General features: G+C 38.9%; 1 pseudogene; it reads left to right on the top strand.

Annotated features, from left to right (window-relative positions):
- Positions 1-1780: 1780 nt before the first annotated feature.
- On the top strand, positions 1781-5140 carry LOC149213050 (pentatricopeptide repeat-containing protein At3g26782, mitochondrial pseudogene; annotated as a pseudogene).
- Positions 5141-16227: the final 11087 nt, after the last annotated feature.

Raw genomic sequence — 16227 nt, 5'->3', positions numbered from 1 at the left:
CCTCTCGTCACATGTTTACCCCAGCGGACCGGTTAACTTGGGTAAATGTGGGAGGAGGGTATTACATTCATCTTAAACTAGTCTGTTGATTTTTGTAAACAAGAATGCATCCAAAGGCATTTTATTCTCCAAATACTCCCCATCTAAAAATATAATTGTGAATAAAAGTAACCACACAGTTATTGTGATGTTCTCATATATGATGGAGTGTAAGTGCATGCCAAATAAGTATTGGTTAAATGCCATATTTACTAATGTATGTTTTCTCAATAAGTACCCTATATAGGTAGTGCATGAGGTCACCCTCAAAGAAGATTTGTTAGGATTAAAACTTCAAGTTAATCACCTCAAAGTTCTTAAACTTCTTGTTTATATTTTATTCCTAAAAGATAAGAGAACCAAGTTAAAGTTTACATGCAATACATTTATGTTTTTTACTTTCAAAATCAACATAAGTCTTATAGACAATTTTGTATGACTACTTGTAGCAATATGTCATAATGTGATTATAGATGGGAGTACAATGATTTTTACCTTGATGAATTAAAGTTGAAATTTGAGAACTAAAGATGTTGGTTGTTTTGAGGTTGAAAATTAATAAAGTTGTGTGGTAATAAAATGCAAATGTAAGAAAAAGAAGAAGTCAATAAAGGAATAGGGAAAAAAATGTGGCCATAACCTCCAACGCGAGAGATCACAAGAAACATTGGAGCCACTGTGACATGCATAGACACATGGATGAGAAGCATTAAAAAACTTCATATGATAATGTGTTGGTCCAAGTGCAAGAAGGAGAGAGAGAACCTTAAAATAGTAGGGATAATTGTTGGAGGTAGCTACGATGTGGATGAAAGCCTAGTATGTAGAATGCCACACATTTCCAGATAAGGTTTAAGAGAAAAGCATGTAAGTAAATGCTTTCTTTGATAGTAGCTCTCAAAACAATTTGAATTATAAAGCCTTCATTAATGAACTTGGCCTAGGGACAAATGAGATAGTACAACCTTGTTCATTTGGGGTGGATACAAGACAAATCTACCAAAAGAACCATGAGGTGATGCAAATGCCACATAAATATTGATTTCTCAATGAGGTAGAGTGTGATGTAGCACCACTTAATACACACAATGATGTTTAGAAGCCTCTATTTATGGGTTAGGGATATAGCCTTCTACGAGAGAGAAAACATATATCACTTGATTAAAGGTGGTGAACTCTACTTTATCAAGGTACATAAAGTGATAGATAAAGAACCCCTTAAACAATGAAGTTGACAAAAAGATTAATTAAAAGAAAGTTAAAGCATAGGACCTTCCAAAAAGATGTAGATGAGGACACAGAGAAAAGTGGAGGTGATGTGCTTCCATCTTCAATAATTATCTTTTGAAGTGAAAACCATTTCGAATGGGGAGGTGTGGTTAAAAAGAAACCATTAACAATACTAGCGTAAAAAAATAAAATTTGGCTAAGTATACCAATGGTTTCGAGATATGTCTAAGTGATCTAGTTTGTTCTCGGGCAGAAATGTAGTAATTGATAAAGAAGTCTTAGACGAAGGACATGTTGACAAAGCAATCATTGAGATAATAGTTCTGGACAAGCAATGTGACGTGGTCATTACCCTCATTGATTATCACTTAATTAATCAGGGTTACGCCGTAACATATGCTCACAAGGCAACGCTCGATAAGTATGACACAATAAAGCAATTGAAAAATAAGTTTTTGACCAGTCAGGTTAAAACTGAAAAAAAAAATAAGATATATCGACAACCCCATTGTGATTTTACAGTCAACTGACCATGTTACGACTGTGATAGAGCAATGGAATCCCAAGAGAGGAAGATACACAAGACATTGAAGGAGTTTCTAACGACATGAATGTTGAATGTGGGAAGCCAAAACCGAGAGCACTTTTCCAATACCATGTTTAGAAGGCGACAGCCTACCTACAATGGAACCACATGAACAATTCACTTTTCCTCATCGCAACTCGCAAACATACTGAGTGTTTCATGCTTTCCTCAGCTTTCAGGTGTCCTCTCCCCGCTCTGCAACTAAAACTATGAAGCTATGGCGAGTTAAGTCTACGGGTGACTTCATGGTACTTGAAACTATTAACCAGAGGATCTAGTGATTTGTTATCCCCTGGCCATGTTTTAGAGCCATTTGGAGTTTTATATAACCCAACTTCGTGTCCTACGGCCTGTTAATAATTTGTCCTACTGAAACCAAAAAACATACCTGTGATAGGCTTTCTAAAATTGAACAGAGATGTGATACATCAACATTCCAAAGAACAGATGAAAATATTGTTGGTGCAGAGAAATTAGTGGGAATAATGGCGGTTTTATAATAGGCCTCTTCTTCCCCTGCGTTGTGATGGATATGTCGTTCCTTGTCCTACCATCTTCTTCATGCCTATACCCCACTCAATCTCGGAATCAATTTTACTTTTATCATCTCAGTTTTAATTTTTATGGCTCTCGTCCTTTTCCCCCCTCCATTGTTGTTGCTGCAGCAGTTAAACAGCACCGTAGGAATCAAGTGAAGAATACCAGACAAGTTTCGGCATGTGCCAACGCATGTGGAAACCAAAGCCAATTCACACAAACGGATATATACAAACAAAAACAGAGCAATGCTTTCATATGGAAGGAGGCGATCGGAGATCATATAAAAAAGGGCTTATGGGACAAAGCACTGAGCATGTATTATCAAATGCAACGTGCAGGCATATTTCCCGACAAGTTGGTATTTCTTTCTGTAATCAAAGCATGCGGCAGCCTATCAGATCTACAAGCAGGCAGAAAGATTCACGAAGATATCATGGCAAGTGGATTTGATTTGGATGTCTCTGTGTGCAATGCGCTCGCATCAATGTACGCCAAATGTGGGAGTTTAGAGAATGCACGCCAAGTGTTTGAAAGAATGCCCGAACGAGATGTTGTGTCATGGAATGGCATCATTGCTGGTTATTCACAGAATGGTCACCCTCATGAAGCATTGGCATTCTTCAATGAAATGCAAGTGCGGGGAATAAAACCCAACTCCATCACCATGGTTAGTGTTTTGTCCGCCTGCACCCATTTATTGGCTATGGAACAAGGTAAGCAGATCCACGGTTATGCAATAAGAAGTGGATTTGAATATGATGTTATTGTTAGTAATGCGCTCATAGACCTGTATGCCAAATGTAGGAATGCTAGCAGTGCATACAAATTGTTTCGAAGAATGCCTAAACAAAATGTTGTATCATGGACTTCAATAATTGCTGCTTATTCCCAGAATGGATATCCCCATGAAGCATTGGAATTTTTTAATGAAATGCAACTACAGGGTATAAAGCCCAACTTAATCACTATGGTATGTGTTCTATCTGCATGTGCTGATTTATTGGCTCTGGAGCATGGTAAGCAGATCCATGGTTATGTGATACGAAATGGATTTGAATCCAATGTTATTGTGGGAAATGTGCTTATAGACCTGTATGCCAAATGTAAGGAAGTTAACATTGCCCACAAATTGTTTGAAATATTGCCTAAACAAAATGTTGTGTCATGGACTGCAATAATTGCTGCTTATTCCCAGAATGGCCACCCCCATGAAGCCTTGGCATTCTTCATTGAAATGCAAGTCCAGGGTATTAAACCCAACTCAATCACCATATTCAGTGTTCTACCTGCATGTACTGATTTATTAGCTCTGAAACAAGGTAAGCAGATCCATGGTTATGCGATAAGAAGTGGATTGGAATCTAATGTTATGGTTGGAAATGCGCTTGTGGACTTGTATGCGAAATGTTGGGATGTTAACATGGCCCACAAATTGTTTGAAAGAGTACCTAAACATAATGTTGTGTCATGGACTGCAATGATTTCTGCTTATTCCCAGAATGGCCACTCCCATGAAGCCTTGGCATTCTTCAATGAAATGCAAGTCCATGGTATAATACCAGACGCAATCGCCATAGTTAGTGTTTTGCCTGCGTGTGCCCATTTGTTGGCTCTGGAACAAGGTAAGCAAATCCACGGTTATGCAATAAGAAGTGGATTTGAATCTGATGTTGTTGTGGGTACTGCACTTGTAGATATGTATGCCAAATGTGGGCATATAGGCATTGCTCGACAAGTGTTTGACAAGATGTCAAGTCGAAATGTGGTCTCATGGAATGCCATGATTTTGGCATATGGAATTCATGGACATGGTGAGGATGCTCTTGTTCTTTTTTCCCAAATGCAACAAACAGGCACAAAGCCAGATCATATCACCTTCACTTCTATTTTGACTGCCTGCTCTCATGCAGGGTTAGTGGATCAAGGCTGGCAATATTTTGAGTCCATGAAGTCAGATTATGGCCTTGCACCTAAACTGGAACATTATGCGTGCTTGGTTGATCTTCTTGGGCGTGCAGGGCATTTAGATGAAGCTCATGACATTATAAAAAATATGCCATTAGAACCTGGTCCGAATGTGTGGGGAGCCTTGCTTGGGGCCTGCAGAATTCACTGTAATATTGAGCTTGGAGAACAAGCAGCAAAACACCTTTTTAAGTTAGAACCAAATGATGCTGGAAACTATGTATTGTTGTCAAACATGTATGCTGAGGCACGCAGATGGGAAGATGTACTAAAGTTGAGGACAATGATGAAAGACATGGGAGTGAAGAAACAAGCGGGATTCAGTTTTGTTACAGTACATAGAGAGGTTCATACATTCCTCGTGGGAGACAGAACCCATCCTCAATCTGAAAAAATTTATGCAATGTTGGAAACTTTGTATGGGCAAATGAAGAAGGCAGGTTATGTGCCTGACACAAATCTTGTGCCGTACGATGTGGAGGACGAGGTGAAGGAAAACATGCTACGTAGTCATAGTGAGAAGCTAGCCATTAGTTTTGGGATCATCAATACAAGCCCAGGCACCCCTATCCGTATCATGAAGAACCTTCGGGTATGTAGTGACTGTCACAATGCCACTAAGTTCATTTCTAAGATTGTTGGACGAGAAATTATTGTGAGAGATGCAAATCGATTCCACCATTTTAAGGATGGATTGTGTTCTTGTGGAAATTACTGGTGACACTAGTTGAACCGAGCAATGAATATTTTTATGCTTTCTAACCAATTTGTTGCATGCTATTCCTTTGTTAGGTAGAGTAACAAAGGAATACAAATTTGGCTACTCCTTTGATATGATGATAAGCTCAAGCCGTGAACAATGTCTCTATACAAACACACTATCTTGGAATTGTGTCAAATAATTGGCATAATATACGACATCATTCATTGATGTAAATTCTACAAAATGTTTAATACATACAGTTTAACCTTATTTTTGTGTGTTCTCATGAGTCTATAAGATCTGCATAATAGAAATGCGTAAGCAAATTAGATGTCGGATTATAAGTCTAATCTGCTTGTATTTTGACATGGTCATTTCATGGTCTATGTTAAGATTTCTCTAATCTTAATGATATCAAATGCATCTTAAATCAAAGGGAAATCATTTAGAATTTAGAAATCTTAAATCAAAGGGAAATCATTTAGAATTTAGAAATGGAAGGAACATGCATTACCATGACCAAGCAAAAGAGATAGTTTCATCTAGAGTGTGTTATATGGTATTTTATCATACTGTTGAATGATATGTTAAATTATATAGGGTTAGATTGTTCTATGCTGAAGATAATTGCATTTTCAAGTATTTTTAACTTTTTACATCACATTCACCCCATAACATCATATAAATATTAACAATTATGTAGAGAGAACAATATCAACAAGGTAGTGGAACACTAATGAATTATAGAAGAAAAACATGCACAAATAGAGATACCACGATTTAGGTGAAAGACCAGGGCAAAACCCCACAAGGGGGAAAACCCATCCAGATTCTTCTTCTATTAGATATTTATCAAATGTTCAACTGAGATACAAAGTAGATACATCAATCACATCGGCCCTCCTAAGGCCAATCCAAGTCAGTTCACAACTTCTATGAATTGAACGATATAGAGAGCCACTGCCATATCACAGTTTACTAGAAACAATATAAGTGTCATCATCACTATTAAGATATTATCATACATCAAAGATACATTTCCAGTCTCTGCCATCACGATCACTACCATCATTGGCATGTTAAGGCTAGGTTATCCTTGTCAACAAGATCTCAATCATCAAAAGCACTGCCATCAGGAAGTATTGCCGTTAGGGTCATACATCATGTATCATAGACACTACCATATCAAACAAGATCATTGGCTTATCAACTACTGTCATCGCCATCAAGTATATTGCCATAAGAGCATTGTCATGTGGAAGGTTACAACAATCATGTTATCATGATTACTATATCACAAATATCATAGCCAATGCGATTCTCATCATCATGGTCAATGATCACACATATGAATAATTGAAATCGCACAACAAAAATATACAAGAGCGAGTTGCTAATAAGTCAAAGAGATAAGATGTGAGCTATTAAGATCCTAACGAGCCTCTTTAGAATTGATGCGGGCCACTGTAGTATGTTATGTGAGCGACAACCTGAGCCATAGAGATATGTGAACCACTGAGATTTAGAGCGAATTACAAAGTATAGCGCAAGAGCCACAGGGATGGGGCCTTACCACGGAGATGAACAATGTGAGCTTATGTTGAGGAATGTGAGCCAGTGAGTCTTGCCAAACCACAGATCAAGTCACATACCCAAGTCACAAAGACTTACAAACTTGCTTCATCAGAGAGACATGCAGTATACGATGTTGCTGGAGAGACATACAATCTTGTATAGGAGATATATGGTCTTGCATCAGTATATATGGTCTTGCATACGATGTTGTTGGAGTATACGATCTTTGCTCATATGATCTTGCTTAGAGATATGAAGTTGCAAAGGCAAAGATATGAAGTGTTGAATTTCCATGACCTTGGATCTAGGTTAGAGTCTTAAAATCACTGACGCTACTAAACCAAGAATCTCAACCATAAACTACTTCGTACAATGGAAATATAAAGCAGTAAATCACATATGCACAAAACATAGGCAACTTTTTAATTTTTCAACCCAACTTCGTTATATGAACAACATATAATACAATAGCCTAGCGCTCCCGTACCAGGGATAATGGCCCTCATACATCCACTAGTACAAAACAAGATACTATGACCATTTGGCTATAGCATCTAACAACTCCTCTCGGTTGTACCTTGTACCTGCCAGGTCCTTCGGCTCCCAATTTGCAGCTTCTGCCTCTATCGATGCTTCAAGTCCATCTCATCATTGAATCTCGGATGTCCAATCTACTCTCTAGTTGTGCCTTCGTCCATCAAGGCCACAACACATCGAGACTCCTGTCGAGTTGTTCACAACTCCACTTGTGAACAACTCTCAACTGCCCACTGCTTCTCCTTAGCTACTCAGGGACTTCAACCCAATATGGTCTTCTACACTGCATTGATGAAGAATAACATAGGGCATGGAGGACTGCCACCTATCACTGTAAGATGTCCATCTCCCATAATGAACACGGGCTAGGAGGACTGCCCATCCTCTGTTGTTGAAGTCCTTCTCCACACACAAGTCTCGGGCTCCACAAACTGCTCCTGGTTGATCAGACCCTTGAGCTCAATAACTGCCTCTCTCGCAACTACCTTTGTCCATCAAGGTGTTGCTCATAGGCTCCAACTTGGACACTATCTTGTTGTCCTCCAGCAGACCATAAATGCCCAATCACATCCACACTTGGTCTTCTCTCACGCTGCCCTCCAACAGTCCATGAGAGACCAAGTCCACGTTGTAGCATCTGCACCTAGTTAGGGCATCCCCACACCTAGGAGACCCTTACACACGACTGCCCACAAACTTCACAATTCCGCCCTTTGCCTTGCAATAGAGGAGCTATTGCACAAATCTAAGAACCTCAATGTGTCCTCTACTATGACACCATCAATTCATCGATCATCAAGTGAACATCTGCAACACTCCTTGCTGCTGTCCTCTTACCTTCCAATCTGATGTGCCTACCGTCACCTTGGATTCTTGGTAAGCTTTCCAATAGTCCACGTGGGTAACTCCAAACAACCCCTAAGGTTTCTTCACGCTACCCATCATCTGGTCCAACCAATGATCCAATCATGGATTTCCAAGTGTGCCCTCCTTTTGCGTACAAGGTCCTTTATGACAACAAATCTAGGGCACTGTTAGTTCCTTATACTACCAGTATAGCCCCTTATTATTATCAGTGCAACCCCCTTATTGTATTGTTGTGCCCATGTAGTCCCCATATTGTTATTATTGTGCTCTATAGAAGCCCACTATTGTTATTGTTGTGCCCTTACAATATTATTGTTATGTAGGCTCTGATTATATTGGGACCCCTTAGACTCTTATACATAGAAAGGAGGTCTTGTCATTTGTATCATTCAAGAATTATTCATTCGTGTAATTTAAAGAAGGTTACCCCCTCGAAGATGCTTATTTTTAAGTTGTTGATCTATTTCTTCTTCTATTTTGTGAGTTGGTTTAATAACATTTGGTGTCAGAGCTGATTATATTTCCCAGTTTCCCTGCGATACCCCTTAATTCAACTTCCTTTCCTTCCCAAAAAAATTCAAGAGTAAAAATGGATCATGATAGTCTTAAATACTTTTTAGAACAAAGATTATCCTCAGAAGAGCAGCAAAAATGGGTCACAAAGATGTTGCGTTATGACTTTGAAATCATCTACAAAAAAGGGAAGCAAAATGTTGTTGCAGATGCACTCTCAAGAAAGGATGAGAATGTAGAAGCATTGCTTTATGCAATTTCTATTATCCAACCATATTGGAAAAACGAAGCAAGGGATGAATGAAAGAATGACAAAGAAGTGTGGGCACTCATTCAAAAGTTACACCAAGATCCCAGTACATATGATACATTTAGCTGGAAAAATGATTCGTTATGGTACAAAGATCACTTATACCTCTGTAAGAATTCCCAACTCAAACAAAAGATTCTTCTAGAATTGCACACCTCTCCCTTAGGAGGGCACTCATGATTTTTAAAAACTTACCACAAGGTTAAGAAGGATTTTTTTTGGAATGGCCTTAAATCTGATATTCAAAAGTTTGTGGTGGAATTTTTGGTTTTCCAACAAAACAAAGTTGAGACATTAAGAACTTGGGTCTGTTACAACCTTTATCCATTCCGAGTCAACGTTGGGAGGAGGTTTTAATGGATTTTATCACAGGTTTACCCAAGTCCGAAGGAAAGAGTGTCATCATGGTGGTAGTTGATAGAGTTACCAAGTATGCACACTTTTGTGCATTATCTCATCCATTTAAAGCCAGTGCAGTTGCCACTGCATTTATGGAAACAATTCAAAAGCTACATGGAAACCCAAATATTATTGTGAGCGACAGAGATCCCATTTTCACTGGAAATTTTTAGACATAATTATTTTCTTGTTTGGGTACTCAATGAGCTCATAGCTCATCTTATCATCCTCAATCTGATGGGGAAACTGATGTAGTGAACAAATGTTTGGAAGGATATCTTTGTTGCTTTGTATCCGATAAACAGACATAATGGGTCAAGTGGTTGCCGCTGTCTAAATGGCGGTATAACACTTCCTTCCACACTGCAGCAAAAATGACCCCATTTATGACACTATGGATATCATCCACCGTCCATCAGATCATCTATAAAAGAAAATTCTAAGGTTCAAGTAGTGGAAGATCACATCGAGCATCAACAACAAGTTCTCCAACTCTTAAAGGATAACCTCATTTTGCGCATAATAGAATGAAACAACATGAAGATCAACATCGCAACGAAATAATTTTTGATGTAGTTGACTGGATATTTCTACGACTACAACCATACAAACAAATGTCCCTCAAGCAAGCTAAGAAGGATAATAAATTATCACCAAAGTATTATGGTCCTTACAAGGTGTTGCACAAGATTGGTACTATGGCATACAAATTGGAGCTTCCTGCATCTTCCCGAGTGCACCCAATTTTCCATGTTTCATGTTTAAAGAAGGTTATAGGTGACAAGCTCCCAGTTCAAACAATATTATCGGAACTTGATGAGGAAGGAAAAATCATATTGGAACCTGAAACAATCACGGAATCAAGAAACCAACAACTACGAAATCGATCAATTTCAGAGTATCTCATCAAGTGGAAGAACTTACCCACTGAAGAATCCACATGGGGGGATGATAATTTTATACATAAGCATCCAGAACTACTCAAGCATTGAGGACAACACTTTTTGAAGGAGAGGGGCATGTTAGGTCCTTATACTATTAGTATAGCCCCTTATTATTATTAATGCAACCCCCTTATTTTATTGTTGTGCCCATGTAGTCCCCATGTTGCTATTATTGTGCCCCATAGAAGCTCACTATTTTTATTGTTGTGCCCCTACAATATTATTGTTATGTAGGCTCTGATTATATTGGGACCCCTTAGACTCCTATTATAGAAAGGAGGTCTTGTCATGTGTATCATCCAAGAATTTTTCATTTGTGTAATGTAAAGGAGGTTGCCCCCTCGAAGAGAATTATTTTTAAGTCGTTGATCTATTTCTTCTTCTATTTTGTGAGCTGGTTTCATAACAAGCACCTTGTCACTTTAACACCTAACAAAGATGAGACGCACATGACCCAAATACTAGTCCACAAATCACAGACCCAACACACCTCCAACCACTGCTCCAGGTCTGCTTTCGTTGTTGTTCATACTATGACTGGTTAGGGCATCTTAGTCTGTTGTAACAACCCTTAATCAGTCACCATAACTTCTCTTATTGACTGCAACCCACCTTTGGAGAGGTCTTCCCTTTATTTGTTGTTGTTCTGGGCATGAACAACCCTTCATATACCCTACGCTGACCTTAAATAGGAAGGTACGGCCTGCAGCCTACCCACAACAAGCAAAGTTGCCTCTCCCAAGGTTGTTCCACCTAAGAAGCACCTCACGCAGCCCTTAAACCAACACTGTCATGCTCCTCCTTACCTTGACCTTGACTGCTCATCAATTTGTTCTTGAAACAACATTAGTTTGGACTTGTTTTAACCATAAAACAATCCTCCACCTAATCTGCACTTACCTACAACAACTTGGCCTAGAACGCAGGCCTCTCCACGCTGTCTAGGGTAGATGCATCTTGTTGTTCCAAGCCTCTCCTCTACAGTCCACTAGCCCAGAAATCCAACCCTTGAGACAACCCTTGCGGATCTCCCTTTAGCCCTTACTCAGCCCCTCAAACAATCTGCAAACTAGACTAGTACTTTGGCCTCCAAAGCTGTCATCTCAAACTTTCCTCAACCTCTTATTGCAGACTAGTCCTCACATTGTCCCATGTCTTCTCCTTGTTGCGACTAGGGCATCCGAATTTCAGAGTTTCCTTGAGGTGAATTTCCCACACAATGGATACTCAAATGACATCAAAACGTCCTTTATTTATAGCCCTTAAGGCTCCACCGAATTCACATGAAGAGACCCATCTTTTGGCACTTTTTACACCAAGCCGACCTAACTTGGCAACCAAAAATTACATAGTCAACTTCAAAAATTCATTTCTCTCTAATGACAACTAGGATTCAAATGATTCTCGATGCATTGGAATTGTATCATCGAGAACTATCATCCTCATCTATCACATGTTGTGTTTTCATCCCGGTTTTGGCCCAAATAACAACGGGTGCAAAACCCCTAAGCTTGGATCTCAAGCCCACAAGTCCATTTGTGGCGCTTTGACTTCCAACCCTTGATCACTAGGGTTTGGAGTACCTCCCAAGCTACAAAAATCAACACGAAGTTGCAGATGCATATCATCACAAGGAAAGGAATCTACAGACCATAGAGATCATACCATAATGCAAGTTGTTATAGAATATCATGACAGTGAATGCAAGATACAGACCACATAAGAAGATGCCATTTAAAATCATCATATCATAGAGATAAGTGCTATACAAAACTCTCCCAAATCCATAGAGATAGATGATGTACAAATCTCATCCAATCACAAAAAAGTATCAACATAAGTGTGCCCAAAAATTCGTCCAAGAGACCTCAAAAGGAGGTTGAATGCCACCACATAAGGAGGGTGAAAAATTATCTCAGAAGAGGGTCGAATCCCTTGCGAAATGGAGGAGTTGAGATGCCAATATATAGTTGAATGATCATACGAAGGGTCACCTCTTGTGGATGAGCCAACTTGTTCTATTTGAGGGACGACATATAATTTTTGGAGGGAAATAATTGGATTCAAATTACTCATAATGATATTTTCTTTGACCATATTAAATAATAATCCTTTTTTCCAAATTGAATTCTTCTTTTGATGAAATTTGAATCCTATTCGGGGTATATTGGTTTTCCTTTGGGGTAGTAGAGTTTCTGAAGGGAAATCCATCTCAAAGCTGCCCAATTTTTAACACTCCCTCTCAGCTAGGGAGGAATTTCCATTCACATCATAAGTCTCATCTTGCATGACATGTCTCAATATAAGAAGGTAAACAACTACATCAGTGCATTTAGACTTGTCTCATAGAACAAGAATAATCCACGATCAATGGTAGGGGAGATTGATCCTCCAACCCTATTAGTTTCCAGGTCAAGTCCCATGACCTTCATCTCAGCTACAACAACAAGACATCCATCTCATCACATCTCGTCTCAACTTGATTCCTCTGGTCATCAACTGAAAAATGATGTCTCAAAATAAAGAAGAAGAATCATCATATGGGAGCATTGAATTCCACCCTATATCCAGGAAAAATAGGGGAGATTAATCTGCCACCCTATATCTGATCGACAATAGTCAGGATACCTAACTTATCTTTAGTGACAAGGATCACACATCCCATCATCTAATGACAATAGGCAGGATACCCCGCTTGTCATAAGTGATAAGGACCACACATCTTATTACCTGTTGATCTTCCCACCTTGTCCCTCAATATTCAAGTGGTAGAACACTTGCATCCTTTCACATGGGGAGGATACCTAACTTATCAGAGGTAAGGATCACACACTCCCAATTCTTTCCTAATCCATTGGCTAGATGGATGGCAATCCCAACAAGCCCTACTTGTGGGTAGGATGCATATTGGGGTATACCCTGTCAAGTCCAACTAATGGTAGGGAAGGATTGTCCAACTTGTCATAAATGACAAGGATCACATACACCCTATAGTGACAATAGGCAAGATAGCCCAAATTTTCATAAATGAGAAGGATCACACATCCTATTGTTTAGAGATCCCTCAAACCTAGGAGCTCTTATGGCACAAATCCTCACCCTGGGAGCTCAGACAGGGGGGGAGAGCACAACTTAGTGTTCTTGATCAGCCGTGATCCCTTCCTCTCATCAATGCCTTCACTAGGCTTACAGTTGTTAGTCCTGGCCATAATGCATGACACCTAGAGAATATTGGGTCAACCACAAGCTTACATGCTGCAACACAAGGATCCAATTGTTTTCCTGCTCATCAATCAAAATGTGATGGAGTCTCATTGCTCCTTTTTGCACCATATCTCAGATATAGTGATATATGATCTCAATGTGCTTGAACCTGTCATGGAACACAAGATTTTTTACATGTCGGAACCCATAATATGTCATAGCATATCATAGTCGTGCCTAGTATATGCTCAAACAACTCTCCAAAGAGATTTCTCAACCATACTGTCTCGTAGGCAACCATGCTAGCAACAATGCACATTGTCTCTCAAAGCAAAAAATTTCTACGCCAGAAAATCATCCAGGAAACCAGGGCAGACCTAAGGCAACACTCATATGTGCTCTTACAATCAACAACATTCTCAACATTAGTGTATCCATAAAGTCTCAAGTATTTGACAATGTGTCTCAGTTCATGAATGACTACATTGTCTAGGTATCCCAATACTAGCTTTGCAACATTCCAATATACATATCCAGGCTCTATATGGCTCAAAGAACATACTGAAAATCAAGGATCCATCAAAATTGTATTTGAAGAGGAGCCTCTCTCAACTGCTTAGTGTAAATCATCATGCCAAGCCTTTGACATCATACTTCCATTGACAAGGAAGTCCTCATCATCTCTCTTTTACACTTCAAGAAGTGGGCCATCTTGGTTTCAAAAGTCAACTCCCTCTAGCACTGAATGTTGAGACAATTTTGATCCTATTAGAAATAAATTGTCAACATATAAAACTAAATATCAAAGACATACCTTCAATTATGAAGATAGGTTGGGGTCTGCATCAAATGTTTATCATTCCAAGCATGCTAATCCCAAGGGACTTGCTAGAATCCATATGGAGCTTTCTTCAATCTGTAATCATGAGTCTACTATTCATGCCCCTTCAAGTCCTGAGATAACTGCAAATATGCTCCTTCCTCCATAGAGGAAGCTTACTTCACGTACATCTGATAATAATGCATTTGGCAACAAGAGCTAGGATCCCATCATAACCTTCTTTCTATGAGAGCATACTTCTTATCATAGTTTGAACCATATCATGGAAGCATCAAACGCTGCTACATCTTAGTCATCAACAATGGTCCTTGCATGAAGGACATATTTCTCTCAAAATCATATCAAACTGTTGCACTTAATCTATTCCCTTTGAATAGGAAGCTTCTTCAATAATAGTTATCAACCAAGGATATTGCAACCCTTCCTTCGAGGTTTTGAGCTCTTGTCCATTTTCAAGTGTCACTCTAATCATGGGATGGTTCCACATCTTCCTCAATATCGATATAGAGGACTTAGTTCTCACATTCATCAAATATACCTATGACCCCAGAACAAGAGCAAGAGAAATAATGGAAAAGTAAATAATCATAATGAAAGTGTACCTAGTGATGAGGCAAGACTACCTTTCTTTTCTAGATGTAAGAGTGGCTCCTTCATTTTCCTGCACTAGCTCCCTCTTGGAGCTAACCCTTCCTGCACTACTATGCATCTTGATGATCCTCAAGATGGATCACATCCTCATCCAAGAAGTTAGTGAAACAAATAAAATACTCATGCAGGAAAAATCACCAATAATAAAAAATAATAAATTCACAAGAATAGTGACACAAAGAAATGACATAAGTCTTGAAAGTACTTATCTTTAATGTAGATTGTAGGAGCTCTCAACTCCTTCTTGATCCCGTGTTCCCTTTAGCTAGGAGGCACCATTGTCCATCGATCATATGTCAATGCTATCTTCAAATGAAATGCATCCTCTTGAGCATCACCTGTATTCTCTTTTCGATCCTTTCAAAGCCCAGTAACAAGATAATCACTTCCACACATAATCTCCCATTGGGTAGGAGACAAGTAAAACTAGGGTTTGTCTAAATATGTCATAGTACTTGAAGAATTCAATTGCTTCTCACTGATCAAGAAGATTCTTTTTCACACTAGGGTTTCAATGCTATAGAACCCAAACCATAACCAAGGCCACTTCAAGGGTTTCTCCCAAACCCTAACTTTCTCCTGTAAGAACAAAGCTTCCCTAAGGTTTCCTTCAAACCCTAGGATTCTTTTAGGTCTCTACCATATTCATTTGCTTCCATCGTCAGTTTCTTCAAGGAGGTGTTCTCAATGAATTTTCTTCAGCCCAACTCTGATACCATGTTAAATTTTATAGGGCTAAATTGTTTCTATTATAGATAATTGTGTTTTCAAATATTTTTAACATGTTACATCACATTAACCCCATAACATCATATAAACATTAGCAATTATATAGAGACAAAAATATCAACAATGTAGTGGAACAGTAAGGAACTATAGAAGAAAATCATGCATAAATAGAGATACAAAGATTTAGGCCAGAGGCCAAGGAAAAACCCCACAAGGGGGAAAACCCAAATAGATTCTTCTTCTATTAGATATTCATCAAATTTTCAACAAAGATACAAAATACATACATCAATCACATTAGTCCTCCTAGGGCCAATCCAAGTTAGTTCACAACTTTGTTTGTGAATTGAACTATATAGAGAGCTGCTGCCATATCACAATTTACTGGAAACAATATAAGTGTCATCATCACTATCAAGATATCGTCATACATCAGAGATACATTACTAGTCTCTACCATACACATGGTCTCTACCATCAAGGTCACTACCATCACTGCCATGTCAAGGCTACGTTATCCTTGTCAACGAGATCTCAATCATCAAAAGTAATGTCATCATGAAGTATTTCCATTAGGGTCACTACATCATGTAT

This window comes from Pinus tabuliformis, chromosome 1_1 (assembly GCF_031772625.1).
Source record: "Pinus tabuliformis cultivar Carrire ecotype Pingquan chromosome 1_1, CPIR1, whole genome shotgun sequence".
In the NCBI taxonomy this organism is placed as follows: Eukaryota; Viridiplantae; Streptophyta; class Pinopsida; order Pinales; family Pinaceae; genus Pinus; species Pinus tabuliformis.
This window is presented reverse-complemented; position numbering and strand designations above follow the sequence as displayed.